The sequence below is a fragment of the Cynocephalus volans genome, chromosome 1 (assembly GCF_027409185.1).
Source record: "Cynocephalus volans isolate mCynVol1 chromosome 1, mCynVol1.pri, whole genome shotgun sequence".
Classification (NCBI taxonomy): domain Eukaryota; kingdom Metazoa; phylum Chordata; class Mammalia; order Dermoptera; family Cynocephalidae; genus Cynocephalus; species Cynocephalus volans.
Window position 1 is genome coordinate 242,038,228 of NC_084460.1, and position 20,279 is coordinate 242,058,506.

The window sequence follows — 20,279 nt, forward strand, 5'->3', positions numbered from 1 at the left end:
TGTCCTACTTAAAATTCACTTCCATGACATGTTTTATGTATCAGCATATTTTATATTTATTTATTTATTTGGCAGTTGGCCAGTACAGGGATCTGAATCTTTGACCTTGGTGTTATCAGCACCATGCTCTAACCAAGTGAGCTAATCAGCCAGACCCCCGTGACATGTTTTAGAAAAGAAGCTGAAATTAATTTCTGCCTAAATATCCCTCCACTTGTCAGTGGTCGCTCTGCTCTGATTCTCCCTCCACTTCTCAGTGGTCACTCTGCTCTGGTTCTCTGAGTTCGCTCTGCCAGGAATGCTCTATCACCAAGTTATGAAAGTCTGGCTCCTTCTCACGATTCGGGTCCCAACCTTCTCCTCCTTGCCTGGCCACCCAATCTAACCTGGCTCTCCACTTCCTGTTTGTCACTCTAGATCACATAATCCAGTTTCACTTTCTTCATAGCCCTAATTGAAACTCTGATGTGTCTTGTTTACTGTTTCTCCTCTGAATGCAAACTATGTGAGAACAGTGACTGTCCAATTTGTTCACCACTGTATTTCCAGGTCCTAGAATGTCTCAGCCTTTGGGGAATAAATGAACTAAACCATTTATAGAATTATTTTCTTTTGAAATAGAAAAAGAAAATATTTATTCATTGTCACAAGAATGCATTTACTAAGCACCTACTTTCATGGTCTTACTATTAGGGTTTTGCACAAACCTTTAGGGGTTGTATTAGTTTCAAAGGGCTGCCATAACAAAGTATCACAAACTGAATAGTTTAAAACAACAGAAATGTATTCTCTCACCAGTTAGGAGGCCAGAAGTCCAAAATCAGCATGTGGGCAAAGTTAGTTACTTCTGGAGACTCTCAGGGAGAGGCCATCCCATGCCTCTCTCTTAGTGTCTGGCGGTTACCAACTATCTCTGGCATTCCTTGGCTTGTAGATGCATCACTCCAATCTCTGCCTTCATCTTCATATCGCCTTTTCTGTGTGCCTCTGTGCAGCTGTTCCCTCTCCTATAAAGACACTCATTAGATTTAAGGTCCACTCTAATCTAGTAAGATCTTATCTTGATCCTTAACTAGTTACATCCGCAGTAACTCTATTTCCAAACAAGGTCACATTGTGAGGTTCTGTATGGACATTTATTTTGGGGGACATTACTCAACCCACTACAGAGCTTACAATACAACACAGAAACTTGCAATCTGCTCTTGTCGTAGTGCAGTGCACACAGGTTTTTTTATTTGGTGGCCAGCAACCATTCTCTCTTCCCAGGAGCACCCCAATTACCCATCAGGTAATTATCTTTCTGCCTTTGTGGGCAGTTTTGGTGGGGATGTAAATCAATATTTCCCATCTCACTGCAACCAAGGAGCTACATTTGAACCAAGGTAACACAACTGGACTCCTGGGATGTTTTCTTTTTCCAAATTTATATTACTTTATATTTTAACAATGTTTCGAGACATAGCTTTTATTCCATACTAAATTTCCCATATTTTTTAGCACTATAGCACTATAGATCTGTGAATACACAGAACACATTAAGCAAGCTGGACTCTTGGAACTTTTAATGCTAAGTAGAGACACTCGGTGATGAGTGAAAATTGGAATGTGAACATTGGAGCAACAGCACCCAGACTAGATGCTTAAGTTGCTCATGCTGTCTGGACTCCAGGAGCTGCCCTCATACCTGTCTCGTGTCCAGATTTGGCTCTCCAGTTCCTCTCTCTTCCATGAGCTCCACTCTATTAAAATCACTTTTCACTTAAGTTAGCCAGAATGCATTTCTATCATTTGCATAGAAAGAAATCCTCCTATTACACCATGATCCAAGATTTTTTTTCAGCGCTGTCGCTGTTTTGCATATTTAGCTCTGAGTTCTGACATGCCGAGTTTACTACTACAAGAGGTACTACCTTCAAAATGTCAGTTTCATCCAAAATCCACAAATTAGTGCAATTATAAGACCATATATTAGCATTATTATTAATTTATTTATAACCCATCTTGTTCCAAAAGGATTTCATTGTGTTAAATTATCCTACAAAGGTATAGTAAGAAAAAGTACATTTAAAATAAAGAACAAAAATGAGACAAAGGCAGAATAAGGGTAAAAAAGTGAGAAGAAACCAGAAGAAAACCTAAACCACAAAACGGTTACTGTGGGCTGGCTGGTTAGCTTACTTGCCACAGCACGGTGCTGGTAACACCAAGGTCAAAGGTTCAGATCCCCAACCTGGTCAGGCACTGCCCCACCCCCACAAAAATGGTTACTGCGAAGGTTAGAGACAAGATGCAGTAAGGTGAGAGGGTCTACACACTATAGTTGTTATGGTACTTGGTAACAGTATTTTCTATTTTAAATAGTACCTTCTCACGGGCTTTTCTGTTAAAATCTTGAAATCTCTGTACCTTAAAGTGAAACCGTGAGATAATTAAGCAACTTGTCAAATGAGAATTGTCTAACTGAATAACAGAAGAGACAATGTGTTTGCTCAGTTATTACTTCAAAGATGGTAGAACTCCTGCGATATCAGCTTTAATTTTTTTTTCTTTTTGTTAATATTACTCAAAAAGCTTTAAGATGCCGTACCTTATTTTAAATTAATGATTACTTATTTTGCTTTATACAACAGATTGACCTTGGAAAACTTATTTTGTTATCTGTTTTGACAAATTAAAACAGTTTACATATCAAAGATTACTTTCCTATTTATTTTTTAGTGATGTGGGGTTTTCACATGTAGAAACGTTGGTTCCCCTCTTGCAGTTTTTACAAAGAAAATGAAACCCAGATTTTAAATGCAAAAGCTGCATAAAGATTTTTCTCATTCATAGTAACAGAGTAAACACAATCATAAGATACTGATCTTCATTATTGTAATGATGATTTTCCCATTTTAATATTTATCTCATTTTTTCCTACCAAACATTTTCCAGAAATGATCTGAGGCAACTATTGATACATCACAAGTGCCACCTAGTGCTTTCTTCCAAAGTAACATTTTTTTTGTTTTCAGAAATAAGATCAAAACGGTATGCAGAATGCCTTGTTCATAAGCCAGACCTTGTTTGGTAGTTCTTCCTAAAAATGAGTCCATTTGTTTCCAGTCAAAACCGATTATGAAACAAGAATTTAAAAGTGTATCTCCTTGATTATAGTCAGATATCCCAACCCTGCTTGGTTTTAATTTTACATAGATATAAATGCAGTTAAGTAAAGGATGCTAAAGAAAGGAAAAATAAAGAAAGGAATTTCACTGAAGAAGAAGGAATAGCAATTCTTTCAAAAAGCGTTTTCTTTCAACTCCCAATAGGAGCTGACATCTCACTAAGCTTTATTTCCATCCTCATTATTTTATGCCCCAAATCACTCCTCTGCCCAATTTCCCGTCTTTAAAGAATTGAAACATCATCATCACCAGCATCACCAGCATCACCAGCATCACCACCACCAACCACAAACATTAGCTGAGGGCCTGTTGCTGTAGGACCCAGCGCTGGTGTCAAGGAAACAAACACAGGCTTTAGTCTCTGCCATCAAGGACCTTCAAATGAACTTGGGGGTAGGAAGAGGAAAAGGAGGGAGAGGAGGCCAAGGACAAGGAGGAGATATGTGTGTGACACTAGACAAAAGCCTTCACCATTTTACCAGTTTACAGACCAGAAAACCTCGGAACCGCCCCCTTCTCTTTACTCCATCCTGGTACCTGAGTCCTGTAGAGTATTTCTGTGACGTGCCTTCCTGGCGTGGTCTCTTCTCCTTCCCTAGTGGGTTTATTCCTAGGGCTTCCTGCCTCTCCAGACTAACATCGCTAAAGTGCAGCCTTTAACTTTTCATTCTCTTCTTCAAGAACAAGTCGTGGTTCTCTGGTGTTTATCAGACCACGGATACAAATCTCTGAGCCTAGTTTTGAAGGCCTTCCACAATCTACAGAGACTTTATTCGATCTGGTGGGCCCTACACTGTGGCACTAAATTTGTGCTCCTAGAGGGCAGGTCTCTTTTTACCTCGGAACCAAAGGGCACACTCGATTTTCATTTCCTTTTTAAAATTGTGTAGTTTTCTTTCCTGGTATTTCTATTTGCCTTTTTTGGGAGTCTCTGTGCCATTTACCTTTATGATATTTTCAACTTTTTTTCCAGATATTTCATTTTATGACTTATTCCATCACATGTCATCATTCCCCTCCTCCACATACTCTTTATTACCCCTGGACCTCTCCTGAGCCGTCACAGCTTTCTCCAATCTGTACTGGTTACTTTTTCATTTTGTCACACAGCAAATCATATATGAACTTCCCTTTTCTATTTTTTGGGTTTGTTTTGTGGTTTCCTGGACCACTGGTATTCCCCTTTCTCAATTTTCTCTTTGTTTTGTTGCAGAATATTCTCAAACAACTTCCCAAAAATGGACCCATAGGAGGTAAATGTTTCAGGTCCTTGTATATCTGAAATGTCTTTATTCCACCTTCATACTTAATTTGTCTGGGTACAGTATTTTAATTTACAACCACGTGACCAAAGAACATGGTAGCTATTTCCTCACTGTGTTTTAGTACCCATGTGTCTTAGTACGTTTGTGCTGCTATAACAAAATACCACAGACTAGGTAATTTATAAAGAACAGAAATTTCTCACAGTTTTGGAGGCCAGGAAGTGCAAGTGATACCGAGGAGAAGGTCTGGGGAGGCCCAATAGCCTGCTCAACCCACCCCTTCCTCTAGCAGGTCCTTGACTCTGCCACAGGAAGGAATTCAAGAGCAGAGTCACAGTAGAAAGTGAAAGCAAGTTTAATGCAGCAAAGCAAGGAACACAGAATTCACAGAGAAAAGTGCCGCCTAGCTGCAGAGACTGAGCAGGGCCCGCACTAACTTTAAAATAAAAGTAAGAAATACACACTTAGAGTTTAGTACAGAGTGTTGGCTGGCTCAAGAGAGTGAGCAGCTGCCCATTAGAAATAAGTTTAACACAAAAGTAAAGCATACACACCTTGCCAGCAAAGTGCAGGTTGGCCCCAGGAAAAGTGGGCAACAACCCTGCCTACTACTGGGATTCCACTTTTATAGTTTCACTACCTAATACACATTCATGCTTTCTAATAAATATTCACCTAAAGGAGTGGTTACCAGTTATGTAACCCAGTCTTGCGCATGCTCAGTTGCTCTCCTTTAGGACAAGCTCGTTGGTCAAATTCCACCACATGCACCAAATATATTGAAATATATTCTGTGCTCTCTAGTGCCTCCAGTGGAAGGTCATTCAAAGGATAAATTTCACGTCACTGAGCATGCTTGGTTACTGGGGTTGTATAAGCCTGTATAAATTCCTTTAACTGAGCATGCTCAGCTACTAGAGTTATATAACGCCTTTCTACTGAACATGCTCAGCCTCTGGATTTGCATAAGTCTGCCCTTGTGGTCTCAATTTCCCTGTGAAAATAGGTGCTAGAAGCAACAGTAACTCTCCTCTAGGGGAGGGCCTAAAGGAGGGGCCTGAGACCTTGGGGAATTGCTTGAAACCCAGAGGTGTGTCCTAAAACCCAAACCTGGGGAAACTGAGTACCTTCTATCTCACAAGGTCAAGGTGCTGACAGGTTCTGTCATCTGGTGAGGGCTGCTCTCTGCTTCCAACATGGCACCTCATTGCTGTGTCCTCCTGAGGAAAGGAACACTGTGTCCTTACATGCTGGAAGGCAGAAGAGTGTGAGAGCTGAATGCTGAGTGAAACCTCTTCTATAAGGGCCTTAGTCCCATTCATGAGGGAGGAGCCCTCATGCCCTAATCACCACTTAAAGGCCCACTTCTAAACACTATCATTCTGACCATTTAGTTTCAACACCTGAACTTCAGAAGGGACACATTCAAACCCATAGCACTGTGTTGCTGATAAGTCTGATGTCAGTCTGATTCTTGATCTCGGAAGATAAAATTTTCCTATTTCATACTAACAAGTCAAATACCAACAATCCATTTCCTTTTCTAAACGTGAGCTTGACAGATCTATGTTCTCCTTTTAATGCTGACTAATAACATTTCAGAGCCTGGATTCATAATTAAAACTGAAAAGTCTAGGGCTGGCTGGTTAGCTCACTTGGGTGAGCATGGTGCTGATGATACAAAGGTCAAAAGTCCGGATCCCCATACCGTCCAGCCACCAAAAAAAAGGGAAAAGTCTAATGAAGAGATGAAAAAGGTGTTTTTTCTCCACTGCAGCCACAAAGAGAGAGACATTCTTTCACATCTTAAAACTTGGTCAAAGGATTCGATGAGATAAGGTGTTAAATGTGAAATTTCTCAAGGTCATAGTCTTGTTTCTTGTGTGATATAAAGTCTTGCCCAAATATTCACAACTGCTACCAACTTGTTCTGTTCTCTTTAATAAAAATTTATCATTGGAATTATTATTTGAACAAAGAAGTTGTATTAGTCCATTTCTGTTGCTTATAACAAAATACCCAGAACTGGGTAATTTGTAAGAAAAGGAAGTTTATTGCTTACAGTTTCTGAGATGGGAAGTCCAAAGTCCAGGGACCACATCTGGTAAGGGTCTTGGTGGTGCCAACAGTGACCCATGGGTCTCACATGGCAGAAAATGGCAGGACAGACAGACACTAACCTCTCATGTGCTCTTCTTTTAAAGCCTTCAGATCCACGCCTCTGACCACCATTATTAATCCATTCACTACGGCATGGTCCTACAATCTAATCACCTCTTCAAGGCCCCACCTTTCAACCACCACAGTAGGATTTCCCACCTTCTTAACACTTTCACAGTGGGGACCTCCAACACATTAAACTTTGGGGGGACATAACTCAATCCATAATAGGAATCTTGCAGCTCCTAGAGATTTTAAAAATTGATGCCATGCCTTGTGAACATAACCTTCAAAACCACCTGTAATTCTTTTTTGTTTGTTCCTGTAATTGTGATTGATAGTCTTACTTGTTGATTTGTTGCCCTGGAGGTAATGTTGTGGTTGACATCTATATTCCTAAATGATATAAACATTAGCAGATCAGAAGAGGATCCTTGCTCTCTCCTCTTCCTATTTGCATAATGGACAAATAGAAGTCTATTCTGCTAGAGTCCTTAGCATAACAAAGAGCTTAAGAATCTTGTCCTGTTTACATTCCCACATAGGTATCCAGTTGCTTCAGCACCATGGACCAAAATGATGACTTTTCAAACCAGGAATTGGTTTTACAAGATATTTCATTTCACAACATGGCAACTTTTCAGTACTATTTGCAACATCCATCATTTCAATGCCCTTCAGGCACTTTGGAAGCGGGGAGGAGTGTTTGACAACAATATAAAAGGTAAAGTGGCAGCTTTTTAATTTTAAAAAATTTGCCCCTCTCCACCCACCCCAGACACACACCAAGGTCCAGGAAAACAATGTCCCAGAATATTCCTCTAAATATGGTAAAAAATCTTCTTACCAAAACCAAAAAAATTTTTTTTCTATATTACCATAGTATTAAATCTTTACTATTGCCCAACATAATCATCTCCAGGACATAGAACAGTAAAAAAAATAATATCATGGAAATGAAACTTTCTTCAGGTCCATATCAACCTCTGTATCATCACTGAAAGTGATGTAATAGACAATAAACGGAATGGAATAGAGGACAGAAAAAGACCCACACATAGAGGATCATTTAATTTATCACAAAGGTGCCAATGAAATTCAAGGGGGAAAGGAGGGGCTTTTCAATAAATAGTGTTGGTTCAAAGGATGTTTGCTTTTTAAAGTTGGATAGATATGCATATTATCAAATTATTCACCAGAAAACTTACACTAATTTATAATCCCACCAACTTGTTTGAAGAGTGTTCTGTGGTCTATTCATGTGAATGTTTAAGGATGTTTGTAAAGAATGGATATTGTTTATTGAGCACAATGTCCTCTTTCTAGTGTGTATATAATGCAATGTGTTCATTAGTCAAGCAACAAATATTTATTGAATGCCTCACACATACTAGGTACTGCTCTAGGCCCTGGGGATATGGTTGAAGGCAAAGTATTGATTTTCTTGAAGCTTACATTCTTTTGGCAGAAAACAGATTACAAGCAGAAAAATAATATGGTTTTGTACAGTTATAAGTTGTATGGGAAAAAAACCCATCAGGTTCAGGAGATAGAGACTAGGGTGAGGGCTCTGTTTCAGACAGGCGTCAGGGAAGGCCTGTCTGCAGAGATGGTCTGCATGTTGAGAAGGAGGGAGCCATGCAGTCTGAGGGGAAGGCATATTATTTGGCTACTGGCCAGTACAGGGATCTGAACTCTTGACCTTGGTATTATCTCACTTATATATTTAAAAGATAGTTTTGATTGCCATGGGAAATAAATTGGAGGGGGAAGAAGGGAAACAAAAAGAGCTTTAGTTGTGTCCAGAGTGACAGTAGTGTGGATTAGGTAGTAGCTGGGGAAGTGGTCAAATGTGACCAAAACTGGAACATATCTGGATGATATAACAGTTAGGACTTTCTGATGGTTTGGATGTTGGGTATGAGGTGGGGTCTAGGGAATGAGAGAAATCAAGATGACTCCCTGGGTTTGGTCACTAGGAGTGGGGACAGGAAGGGTGACTTCTAGTTTTGGGCCTAAACACCTGGATTGGTGCTGGTGCCACCAACTGAGACAGAGATAACTGGGGAGGGGGAAGGTCAGGGCAATGGGAAGAAAAACTTTGGCGTGAATTGATGGAAATAACCCAATGTACGTACATGCTACAACATGAATGAACCTTGAAAACATTACGCTAAATGAATAAACCAGACACGAAACAGTACATATAGTATGATTTATATGAGATATCCAGAATAGGCAAATCCATAGAGACAGAAAGCAGGTTAGTGGTTGCCAGGGGTTTGGGGTAGGGAGAGGGCATTGGGGAGACTGGTTAATGGATACTGGGTTTCTATTTGGGGTGACAAAAATGTTCTGGAGCTAGATAATGGATATGGTTGCACAACACTGTGAATGTACTAAATGTCATGGAATTGTACATTTTAAAATGACTACAATGGAAAATGATCTGTTATATGTATTTTACCACAATAAAAAAGGATCTTAGACAACAGCAAACCTTTAGGTTTATTTTAAGTGCTGGGATTCAGTGGTGAACAAAGCCTTCTTATTGGATTTTTCTTTTTTTGATTTTTATTTTCTAAGAACTCTTGCTTGTTCTCTGAAAGCTCTTGTTGTATGTAGGCAAAATATTCTTGAATATCCCGGAGTATACAATGGACTTTTTTTTTTTTAAATAAAGGTTTTATTCTGATCTCTTTTTCTTCTGGGTCAGGTCTATTTGTTCCGAGTCTCTCATATTGTTGGTTTTCCTCAATACCTGGCAATCCTGGGTTACCCTTTACTTTTACAAATGAAGAACTAGGTTGATTATCGTAGGTAAGTGGTCTGGGTTTTATCTGCTTTTGTGTGTGTGTGTTAACAGACCTCTCCACTGAATGCAAGGTCTGTTGTACGTTCTATGTAGGTAGGTGGGAATGTCCATAGGGAGCAGTTACTTAGAGATAAATGGTTGTGGAACAAGGAGGTAGGACATTTTTATCAGTCAGAATTCTTCATTACAAGTAACAGATACTGGCTCTGGCTAATTTATGCAGAAAAATAATTATTGGCAGGCTTTTGGGTAGCTCACAAAATTGACCAGAAGTCTGAGAGTCAGGCTTGGAAAACCAGCAGAAACCAAGGGGGCCACAGCCATGGATACCCTGCAGAAACAGTCTGGTCAGGTCACTGCTGCCAGCCTTGGTGCATGTCACTCCAGATTCAGGTCCTGGGTGGAAGAGACAGAGCTTCAACCGCCAAACCAGGTTGCTGTGTTATCTGCCAGGCACCCACTAACCACATGTGGTGGGCAGAATAACGGTCCCTAATCCCTGGAACCTGTGAATATGTTTCCTTACATGACAAAAGGACATTGCAGACATGATTAAGTTAAGGAATTTGCAATGAGAGTATCCTGGATTATCCAGGTGGGCCCACTCACAGATCCCTTGAAAAGAACATTTCCGAGGGAGACATGGCTATGGAAAAAGCGTCAGAGAGATGCAACGCTGCTGGCTCTGAAGGTGCAGGAAGAGGGCCACAGCTAAGGAATGTGGGTGGACACCAGTAGCTGGAAAAGTCCCCCCTAGAGTCTCCAGGAAAGAATGAGCCCTGCCAGCACCTTGATTTTAGCCTCATTTGACCTGTGTCAGGCTTCTGACCTACAGAGCTGCAAGTTTACACATTGTGTTGTTTCATGCCACTAAGTTTGTGGTAATTTGTGATGGCAGTGACAGAGCACACATCTGCAGCATTCCCTGCTGTGATGCTGAGCCAAGGAAGGTCTACTCCAGTGGCAGACTGTGTATGTTGTCCTCCTTGCAGAGCCACCTTGTCTTCTGCTAACACTTCCTCCTGCGCATACACCTCCCATGCCTGTTCCCCATCCTGCTGCCCTTCCTCAGGCCAAACACTCCTGATGTTTTCTTTCTGCCTGTTTGGGGGCAGGAAAGAGCCATGAGTCCCATGTTGTGAAAATAGCTCTTTAATAAGTTATTACAGTAGTTGATTCAGAGCGTTCTTCTGTATGATTGTAAACGTCCCTCCGAGTTTGGAATCTCTGGATTTGCTCTTGTCTTCCCATTATTTTAATCATTTATTTGATTAATTTCTGCAGCCAATTTTGGGATAGGGTTTTTCTTTGCTCTTGGCAGTGTTGATTTCATTTGACTTCTATTTTCCAGATATTTCACAAATTTTCTGAAAATGGCACCTTTTCTGTTTTCCAGTACTATGTGGATTTCTTCTTTAAAAACACTTTTCCTCCTGTCATTATAAGAAAATTTGGGTGAAAGAGTACATGATGTTATGAGTTCAGTTTACTATCTTGAGCCAATGGTTGCTTATTATTTTGACTGGTTGTTCTATACTTGGGGCTCAGACAGAATCCAAATGACTGGAATGTTCCTGGAAGAGTGGACCATGTGGTCTAATCTCAGTAGTCGGCAATGGGAGAGAGACATAGATTAATGGTGGATTAGTGCTAGAGCGGTCCAGGAGGAAGCAGAGTTGGGGAGGATCTGGTCAGGGACCCCTTTTAAACAGGAAAAGACAAGATAGACCTGGGCTCAAATCCTGATTTTGCCCCTTGACAGCTATGTAAACTTAGGCAAGTTTAGTTTCTTCCAGTTTCAATTTCTTCACTTGTAAAATGGGGATAACACCATCTATCAGAGGGTTGCTGCAAGGATTATAGGAGAAAATATTGGTAAAGTGCTTACCATAGGCTTGGCATATAATACTATTGAATATTTCCTGCGTGTATTTATGCATATCTATCTTGTTTAATCCTGATTATTAAGCCTATTACTTGGAATGGTATAGGTGTGCAGTGAATGTTAGTTCCTTTCCTCAATAGAGAATTTACGTAAGCTGCTTAAGGTTGTAGTAACTGAGTGGCAGAGCAGGGATTTGCACCTAGGCAGCCTGGCTCTGTCATCTCTGAACATAAATGCCCTGCTACAGACCGCGCCCCCCCACCCCCATGGGTGAGGGCTATTGGGCTGAATGCTCTTCTCTAGCTTTTTAAATTTCTCTTGTGGTTTTAGGGTAGGGAGCCAGATTCATTTTAGGAATTGGATAGGATTGCATCAACAAGAGGAGACCTAAGTGGCCCCAGTAATAGGCAAGCTGGAACCAGCAGGTCCTTACAGGTTATTGTTTGTATCCTTGTTTATTGGCTTATTTGATTTTATTATTATTTATTTTGTGGCAGTAACATTTATGTAACAGTTCAGTGCACAGATCTTAAGTGCACAGCTCAATGAATTCTTACATATGTATTTACCTGTGTCATCACTATCCAGATCAAGATATAGAACATTTCCAGCCCCCCAGAAGGCTCTCTAGTGCCCTTATCAGATAGCTAAGATCTCCCAGTGTGACTCCTGATGGCTCTGGATACAAACACAGCCCTTGGTGACTCTCAGTAGCCAGCAGTGGGGGATGGGAATGTGGAGGGAAAACCAGATGAGCAGGGCTGCCATCTATTCTGACACCGACACTGGGACGCCTCTCATGGCTCCCTGGGCCCCAGGGGAAGGTGTTCTTGGGACAATACAGGTGGGAAGTGAATGTTAATTCCTTTCCTCTCACTGCAGTTCCCCATGAGTCAGGTTTTAAGATGTGGCAACTGCCCAGGTTTGGCTGAGGGTGGCACGTTCCTTGCCCGTTTGCAATTGGGATGGAATGGAGACTGGGTGGGACTGCACACGTGGGTGCAAGAGGTGGCCACACCTCCCTCCAGCCTCCAGGGATCCCATCCTCTCAGGGAGGGGCACATCTGTCTCCCCTGTGATGCAGTGGCTTCATCTCCTCCCTTTTTAGGACAATTCCACTTCTTTTCTTGAAGAGTCAAGAACTCTTCAAGTCTTGGTTGGGCTCTTTCCATGATAGTTTTTGAGACACAAGAAGCTGTTAAAGCTCTTACACTAGAGCATATGAGGCTCCTAAGCCTCAGAACCAAAGGACAGGTTTCTTCCCAGAGAGGAAAAGAAGGGGGAAAATCAGCCTTTCTTTCTATCAAATGTCTCCAATAGAAATAAGAACAGGGCACAACTCACTATGTCAATAATCTATCATGCCCCACAACACTGAATTCCAGATCTGCCCCCTGCAACTAACTATGGGGGGGATCCTGGCAAAATGACATTACAGTCCTCTCAGCCCCAGTTTCTTCAGCTACAAAATGGTGCTGTTACTAATTGTATTAGTCCGTTTTGTGTTGCTACAACAGAAATACCTGAGACTGGGAATTTATAAAGAACAGAGGTTTATTAGGCTTACGATTCTGGGACAGCTGCATCTGGTGCGGGCCTCAGGCTGCTTCTACTCATGGCGGAAAGCAGCAGGCAGCCGGTGGGTACAAGCAGATCACATGGCGAGAGGAAGCAAGAGAGAGAGAGGAGGTGCCAGGGTCCTATAAACAACCAGCTCTGGTGGGAACTAATAGAGCGAGAGCTCGCTCAGGCCTCCCTCCCCCAGGGAGAGCATTAATCTATTCATGAGGGATCCGCCCCCATGACTCAAACAACTCCCAACACTGTCACATTGGGGATCAGATTTCCACATGAGTTTTGGGGGGACAACACATCCAAACTCTATCACCAATCTTACAAGGATATAGTGAATGGTAAATGAAATGTTTAAAGCTTGATACTTAGGATCCTAACAAGTGTATTTTCTTTTCTTTTTTTCTGTAAGAGGAATCACCTGCTTTTGTGGAAGTCTGAATATCTAAATTGGGTGGCCCAGGTTACAGGGGTCTGAGAACAGAGAAGTGGTGAACTTTGCTAGGCTGGGGCTCACAAAATCTTTTTTCCCCTTCCCTTCACGGTCCTGAGCAGGGAAATGGTATGACTCAGTAGGTACTAGGAGGCTCCTTTGTACTCACGACAGTGGTGCCCAAACCTGATTGATCATTAGAATTACACGGAGAATTTTTTTTTTTTTTTTTGAAACTTTTTTTTTTTGTCTTTTTCGTGACCGGCACTCAGCCAGTGAGCGCGCCAGCCATTCCTATATAGGATCCGAACCCGCAGCGGGAGCGTCGCTGCGCTCCCAGCACCGCACTCTCACGAGTGCGCCACGGGCTCGGCCCTACACGGAGAATTTTTAAAAATTTCTACCCCAGCCCCTTACAGCCCTTTCTCCCTTCCTGGCTAAGAATCTGATTCAGTAGGGCTGGGGAATATGAAAATGCTTGTTTTTTTAAAAAAAAGTCCCCAGTGGTTCTGATGACCAGTAAGGTTTAGAAACCACTGTTCTAAAATATATCCATTTATCTCAGTGGATAAAAAGAGTAGGGACAGGGAAGTCATGAGCCATCTTAACTTCCCAGAAGGAAAAATACTGCCGTGGAACCGCCAAAATCACATGAACCCGGTTATATTCATTATAAAGCCTAAGTCTTGTTTCTTTTCTTTGCCATGACAAAATTTTCATCAAGCCAGAAGATCAAGACCTACCAGTACCTTGCTCAAGTAATCCGTACTACCCTCATTCCCAAACACTTTAGCCAAGTGACACCTGTAATTGGGATTTCTTTTTTTTTTTTTTTTTTACATTAAAGTAAATTAGAATGGTCAGGCACATTTGATACTTTCTCTCTACATACCCTTCTTAGCTTCAGCCATTGAAGAAATATGAATACCTGCCTCTCTAAAATGCAACCTCTGAGCATTCTGATAAGAGAGAATATGAGGATCAGAGGCCCTGAGGACTGTGAATTGATACAGTGTCTACTACAAGTAGTTTAATCCGATTGCTTTCCTAACTGCTAGATTAGATCAGCACACTGAGAGAATGGGAATTTGAGTTTTGATGGAAGAGGGCTTGGGGGATCAGACATAAGAATTTAATTGCCCTGAACATTCAGAGAGAAAGCAGAAATGAGGCAGGCCTAGGGAAGCCAGAGGACATGAGAGCATAGGTAGGGGTTGAAGCGGAATGGAACTGTAAACGCAGAAAACCCCCACGCTTGTGTATACACTAAAGAACTAACTTTGTTTTCTCTTTTTAGCTAGCCCTTAATGATTAACTAAGATGGTACTGAAAGCAGATCTCCTTTCTCGTCCGATACAGTCTCTCAAAACAGGACGCAGCTGTCCATCACACTTGAAGACATTCTGTCTCCCTGCTACATCTACCTCTATATACCGCATAAGAAAAAGAAACTGATTTTGCTTCCATGGACGGATCCTTTAGATGGATGGGTCCTTGCCTCCACCACTGGACTGAGCGGCTGAGGCAGGGACTCCCCACTACCCATCCCTATTACCCCCCCCAGCTCCTCATCCTTTACCTGGCCAGGCTTATTTGCCTGATCTGGTTCCTGGGCCTGTTCTCAGCCTGGCCCCTATCTTAATTCCAGTCTGGCCGGGGACGCCCGAAAGGCAGATCTACTCAAAGGAAAGGAACCTGGCCTGGCTGAGAACATGGTTTTCCCCTCTCATACCAGAAAGAGTACTCAATTTGGCCAGGGGCCCTCTTCCACAGTGGGGCTATACCCTTCAAGACAAATGCCCATAGGCAGATTAAATGAAGATGGAATGATGTGGGTATGCAGTACTTTTACTACCTCTGACCTTTATAATTAGAAACAAAGTAACACCACTTATTGGGAGAACTGTATTAAAATGACTGAACTCTTTGAGTCTATTTTTTACCACCTACTACCCTACTTGGGCAGCTTCTTACTGTTTTATTGACCTCGGATGAATGCCAATTAGTACTGGAGAAAGCTAGGGAATAAACCAACCGACTACCCACCGAAGACCCCAACAACTTGTAAGAGCTGGCACCAAGGAAGTTGTCCCCTACTGCAACCGTGAATAGGGTCCCAACTCGGTGACTGTATTAGTCTGTTTCTGTCACTTGTAACAAAATACCTGAAAGTGGGTAATTTATAAAGAAACAATATTTATTACTTAGATTTTCAGAAGCTGGGAAGTCCAAAGTCCAGGGAATACATCTGATGTAAGCCTTGTTGGTGGTGACAGTGACACAGGGATCTCACATGGCAGAAACGGCAGAGCAGAGAGAGAGAACTCCTCATGCATTCTGCTTTTAAAGCCCTCAGAACCAGCCCACAACCACCATTAAACCATCGACTTATTATTCCATTTACTAGGGCCTGGTCCTCACAATCTGATCACCTCTTCAAGGCCCCACCTTTCAATTACCATAATAGAATTTCCCACTCTCTTAACACTGTCACAGTGGGGGTTAAGTTTCTAATACACAGACTTTGGGGAGCACAAATTCAATCTACAATAGTGATGAAGGTAGACTCCAAAATTTGGGGGCATGTGTACTAGTGGGATTGAGAAAAAAGGTACCCAGTATCAAAAGTACATGAAGTAAGGCAGGAACCTAATGAAAATCTATCTGCCTTTCTGGAATGGATTCTGGAAGCTTAACGTAAATACGCAGATGCAGCTAGAAAATACCTGACTGGTTAATATGACCTTTACTGACAAAATTTGTCCAATATCCAACAAAAACTTCAAAAATTTGAAGGAGCCTTAACTCTGCCAGCGTCCCACCTAGTGGAAGCAGGTAAAGTATTTGGGATTTGAAATCTCATAGGGGGAAAGAAATCTAGTGATTTAACTTTTTAAGTCTAGCCTTAAAAATGGAGTTGGTGTCCTTATAGGTCAATACCCCTAAATACACCTGAAGCAGGTGTTTTATCTTGGACATATTAAAAAATACCTAAAAGGAAGCTTAGATGTACTTCTGCCACAATAAATACAGTCAGGGTCAACTAATGCAGACTGTTAAAAGTGTGGCCACTGAGCATTTGGTTATATCAGACAGTATTTTTGAGAATAATTTAGCTGTACTGTTGCTTATCTGTTGGAGAACATCCCAGTTTAAGAATCTGGGGTAATGGGAATTAGTAAACATAATTGCTTCTATTCTTGGAAAAGTAGAAGTACAAAGTGTTAATAATGCAGATGTCACTGTGACCTTCTCTACTGACAGAACAGGTTTATGCTAGATAGAAGGTGGTTGATAACTTTTTGTCTGTCACTTGACTTTAAAAGGCATAATATTTATATTTGCCTCTCTACGCCCATCCCCCATCATGATTGTGTGCAAATAATTGGCCAAGTTTGTTCTAGTCGACCTGATTTGACTGATCAACCTCTTGAGGCACCTGTATGGAATTGTATACAGATGGCAGCAGCTTTACGGATCAGGGAAAGCCTTAAGCTGGGTTTGCCGTGTTACACTTCCCAGGCCCTCTTCCTCCCGGTGCCTCAGATTTCTTAAAAGACTCTGGATTCCATGATCAACGAAAGGTTGATGCAAAAACATTAGTTAAAATTTTGTAAAAGTGAAATTTTCTTATGGTCCTGTTTTAATTCCAATTCTTTTAAACAATGTGTTCCAGGATTAACAAACACCATAGCTAATGAAGAAATGACCGAGAGCATGAGAGCATCATTCCGTGCTGCCTCATTGCCGTGGTTTGTAGACTAGCACAGAGTAGTACATGCCGAAGACTTAGGACACACAGCCTCTTCTCTCAAGTTGTAGGTTTTCAACAGGTTTACAGGGTATTGACATTTTAGAAGCTCTGGCCAATAGTTGTTAAGATATTGGCACTGATGGCATTTTAATAGATCCTTTAGTTTACTCTGTGAAAAAGAGACAAAATCTCTGGACGGAGTTGTTGACCCAGTGATTCCTGGGGGCAGGGGTGGAGGGGTGTTGAATCTTCTCCTTGTTCTTAGAGCACCCATGGAAGAAAACACAGAGTAGATATTGCGGCCATTTCCACAACTACAGAAATCTAATCTATCTGTGATCAAATAAGGCATCCTGGAAATCAAAGAAAGAAAGGTAACCTTTTCTACTGATTTTGAAGTATATACAAAGCTTTCTTTTAAGAGCTGTGAATGAAACGTTTTCTAAATAAGAAACAGGATAGTTGACATATGCTGCCTACAGCCTGTTGGCAACAAAGTTACCTGAAGCAGGTTGTGCTGGACCTAGCCCCTGGTCAATAATAGGTGAACAGTGCATTTTGGCTTTGGGCTACCTGTGGACAAGCTTGCTGAGTCTCTACCATATTCTGAGCACCAGGTGTCTTTTGTTCTAACTTCATTCAGTCTCGCTGACACTGGGTTGAGCACTACTGTAGGTGGAGGCTTTGGTGGTTGGGAACGGATGGGGAAAAGTGAAGAAGATATGCAACATTTTATTTTGTACGGTATGTAGTAAAGACATGAACCCAGAAAGCTGAACTAATTGCTTTCACTCAAGCTCTGACCCTGGCTAGAGGAAGCAGAGTACAAAATTCGCTTTCATGATAGCTCATGCTCATGGGGCTATCTGGAGAGACAGAGGTCTTTTGACCTCCAGGAACAAAGAAAATATAAGTGGAAAACTACATATTCCTTGGAAGTCACAGTCCACAAGGAAAACCAAACAGATGAATCGGACCCTGAAAAGTGCCCTGGCTATTCTTTATCAGGAAACAAATCTGAGTATTACTTACAGCCTTACTAAGGATATGGGCAGCCCCCAGGAGCAAGGTTGGTTTGAGTCCTTACAAAATTTTGTATGGGAGAACATTGACTCATCAGACACGGGAGCCTACCAACCCTTCCTCCCCGAAAGGAGAATTGCTTATAGAACAGTGTGTAAAACAAATTGGAGCTACTTTCACTATGTTACATGAGTTTGCTTCTAACAGGTTGGCTTACCCAACAGGTGTCCCTATACATACTATAAAACCTGGTGACCAAGTCCTGACCAAGACCTGGAGAGAAAGACATCCTGATTCACAACTACAACCAATATGAGTCAGACATTATGATGTGTTACTTGTCACCCATTCAGCAGTAAAACTGAAGGGACTCAAAACCTGAGTACATTATACTCAAGTGAAGAGATGTGATCCAGGTGGCTGGGAAGTCCAGCCCATTACAGATTCAAAGTTGAAATTTATGTGAAAATGACTAACATTATTGCATTTCTTTTCCTGCAGATTAGCTAGGCCTGGGCACACAATTCTTCAGTATGAATCTCTCAGACCCTGGCTACCTCTGACAATCTCTCCCCCTGTTGGATATGTCATCCAAAACCACAGTTGGTCCTGGACCATCAGGCCCCTTGTGCACATAAGGAGGGTAGGGGGAAACCTATTGAGATGCCTGAATAGCTTATCAGCTGTTCACAATTGAATAGCTTATCAACTAGACACAGTCGAAGGTAGGTCCCTATGCTAAATCTCTTCTTGTGTCTCTGACATCTACTAAAGGACACCTTCCCTTTTTTGGATGAAAATGGAATCCAAAAATTTTTGAATGGGAGCTCACTATAAAACCAACCCCTGGGTTCTGAAAGGGATCCCCATTGGCCCCTTGTGACTTGATGATAATGGAGCCATGGTTAGAAAGAGTGGCCTCAGCCTCCTCAGGAGATACTGTTACCTGTGCTCCTTCAGGTTTTGTGTTTGTTTGTAGCCAGGAAGTATAGCGCTGTCCTATGAGTGCATAAAAAGGGGGTAGGGGGCACTCAGGACAATGTTTATTGGGATATACAGTAACCTTTGAAGAAATCGATTTGCAGTAATGGGCCTCAATAATCAACCACATTGTATATTGACAAAATAAAATAAAATTATAAAAAGAAAAAAAGGATACTGACCTCTAAAAAAAGAAATTGATTTGCAGGCTCAGAAACTCCACATGGGGATTCCTTAGAATTCGATGACCCTGTCCAGCAGGAAGTAGCCAGACAAGATATCTGTGACCTCATTCCGTCCCCAAGACTGTGGAAGTTACTAACAGAAGGGAGAATTAGTAAATGTAGAAAACTCTCATACTTGTGTATATACCATGGAACCAACTTTGTTCACGATAGACTGTAATGAAAGCAGACATCCAGTCTCACCTGAGACAGTCTCTCAAAGCAGGAAGCAGCTGTCCATCACACTTGAGGACATCCTGTCTCTCTGGTACATTTACCTCTATAAACCCCAGCCCTCAGCTGATTGGGGAGGTAGTAGGGGCTTTACCCTTTGTCTCCTGGTCAACGTCTTCTGAAATAAAAAGACTGTCCTTTAAGTTTGTCCAGTGGGTGTGAGTGGTGATCCTATAGCAGTGAGCACTTGGACCTGTATGGGTCAGGGATTCCCGCGGGACTCGTGCATAGCAGTACCGGAGACTAAGAAGATCGCAGAGGTAGAAAGATACCAGAAGTATTATTTCTTTCAGCCCCTTGTGGTCCTTCCTGGGCTATTGTCATTCCAACTTTTCCTGAACTCTTGCCCCTATCTTATCTTCATAGAAGTAAGAAGCAGACTAGTTTCTTGAATTAGTCTCAAAATGACTCAAAGTGGAAGTCCTGATGATGCTAAGATATAGTGAGGAAAATACCTAGATGTATCAGACTACAGTTTTGTGCTGTATTGTTTTGCAAGCAGTTTGGAGCTTGGAGGGGATTGTCAATAATTGTATTTTTGAAAAAGTTTGAATACTGTCTATCTGTACTCTGTGTGTATGTGCTTTGCTTTTTTTTTTTTTTTTTTGGTAGAGTTGGGATAATAAAGTCATATTGGAACAAAACTGGCTTACTACTGTTAAGAGTTTTATTTTTGATTTTGCTCTAGTTTATAACAAGCAAACAAAATCTAAAAATTGAGTTTCTTGGTTTTAAGTGTACCAGGCTTATACCTTCTCAAAAT